Below are 2,573 nucleotides of genomic sequence, written 5' to 3' on the forward strand. Positions count from 1 at the left end.
TTTGGGATGAATTATAGTGAAGACTGTGAGCCAGGCCTTCTTGTCTATCATCAGTGTCTGACCTCATACATGCGCTTCTGGGAGAATGGTCAAAAACTCCCATAAACACACTCCTAACCCATACAATATAGTGTGTGGTATTAATATTGCAAAAGTCCAAAAACATTGGCTAATACAGTCCAGAATATTCTCCAGAACTCATTTTGTCATTGTTGTTGAAAGTTTGTTCCTTGTAAGATTGTGCCAGCACGTGTTCTGCTGAGAAATCAGACAAACTACCAGGTCACAGTAACAGAACACATGTGTGTTAACCCATTAGTTTATACGATTCCTTTTTGCTGCACCCTGCTGCAGATGGTTTTCAGATTTTGAAAAAACTCATCTACAATGTGTGTGATGATGTAACATTCTTCTTTTCAGAGGTTAGATGAGCTGAACTACGCAGCTCTAAGTTTCCGGGGCAAAGCAAAAAGAGGCCGTAGTCGTCCATCAGAGGGAGAGATGGAGCCACACGTTGTATATGCTGCCACCAGATAGACCCAGGAAAAACCAGGAACTGCAGCTCAGCTTTGTCATGTTAACATGCACATGTTGTTTGGTATAAATAATATCAAATAAAGTGTAAATGTTTCAGCATTAATGTTCTGGTCTTGGTCATTCTTTCAGAACACATATGATTGTGCTTTTCTTCAAATATTTGTTTTCATTTTGTTTGGTTTTTGTCTGTGAGAAAAACAAAAAAGAGAGAGAGCATAGTTGAAGTGTGATGGAGGAGGAGTCATAAAAAGGAATAGTTACTCTCGACGCTTTGAGGGGAGAGTCAGTGAGAGGAGTGAGATACACATTATACAGGAAGAGACAGTACAGTGTGGACTGAGAATAACTGAGGGGAAAATCATGAGCTCTGCTGAAAGTTATAAACGTGCATAAATAAACTGTCAAATGAATGTATCAACACTGTATATACTGTACATTTTCTGTGTATGTCAAAAATAAAGACTCCACCACATATCACACATATCAGAGAGCAAGAGTTTTGCTCCTCAGCAGGTCAGCCTTATCTGACATCTTTCAGTCACTCCACACCCCCCATCACTTTACTCAAAGCACTTTACCTTCACACTGAACATTGATATTAAAGACTCAACAATAAACAGAAGAGAAAAGAACTCTACAGTTGTGAACATACATGGCCAAATTCCTGGTGGTGACAGGAGTTCACTGAGTAAATTTTATTATAGCAATAAAGACGTGTGATGGATTAATAACAGGCACTCTCATGATGAAGAGCAAAAACAACAGGACAAAGAACGATGCTAAACAAGACATGTTTATCTTATTGTGTCTGCCTCGGCTCTCAACCTGAAAAGAACAAGCATATTTGATGTTTTATGAGGAGGAGCCTCAAAGGAGACTGGTGACTGTCAAAGTTAATCATAGTAATAGTCAAATGGTCTGCCTGGGAGGGAGGTGTGAATGAGATACACATCAGTACACAGGAAGAGACAGTACAGTGTGGCCTGAGCACAACTGAAACAGCACTAAGCATGAACAGTTCCGCATTTGACTGAACTATACAAGACTTCATATTTATGCATACATTTGGTAAAAAATAAAGAAAATAAACATTAATGAATCAATCAAGCAACGGTTAATGACAAACATTATCTGTGTGAGTTATAAAATCTTCACAACAGGAAGACTACAGCCCTGACCACAAACATCAAACGTCTCGTTCTTCTTTAGACACAGAACAAAGCTACTTTAGAAAAATGGTTTCTCTTTTCTGATAATTTTATACGAACAAAAATAAAACACACACGTCTCCTGATCCCCAGAACAACTGAACCACTGGATTCTGTTGTTCGGTTGTTTCTTCTTTAGCTTAGCTTTAGCCTCAAGAGTCACTTCCAATGAACACTGCACTAGTGAATGTAACAGCTACAGCATGAAGTGATTTGCATGCACGTGCACAATAAGTCTTGACCCCTCCCCCTGCTATTTTCCACTGCAGTGAGAACACCATGCATCAAGACTAGCCTTTGCCTCAGTGCAACAAAGCCACATGCAACAACTGTGCTCCCTTCACACAAATGTGTACTACTCTCTTTTTTTTTAATTATCTTCGATCTAATTATAAAAAAAAGCAGTCATCTCCTCTTAAGCCACCAGCTACTTTACTTGTCATTTCATATCTCGAAAGAGGTAATCCACAGCAAACTTATGTTCAATGTTATAACCGGCCACAAAGCTGAATTCTGTTGCTGTTTAAGACACATCCTTGTACATCCTCCTTGAGCTTAATTCAGAAAAAGATAACTACCAGAACAGAGTCTTTGTCTCTGTCCCTGAACTGTGGCAGAAGCTCAAAATCCATATTAAATGTGAATCCACTGAGGATTTGTTGGACACTGGTGTCAAAAGTTACTTCAATCACTTCAACTGAATTTGTTCAGCATCTGTCCAGAAGTGGCAGCATTGAGCACAGTGATGGTGAGTAGCACTCCAGCTGGTGAGAGAGGAAGAAATCCAGAGCTCCATCTCACTAACAGAACAACCAATCTCTGTGTTTG

This window comes from Mugil cephalus, chromosome 1 (assembly GCF_022458985.1).
Source record: "Mugil cephalus isolate CIBA_MC_2020 chromosome 1, CIBA_Mcephalus_1.1, whole genome shotgun sequence".
NCBI lineage: Eukaryota > Metazoa > Chordata > Actinopteri > Mugiliformes > Mugilidae > Mugil > Mugil cephalus.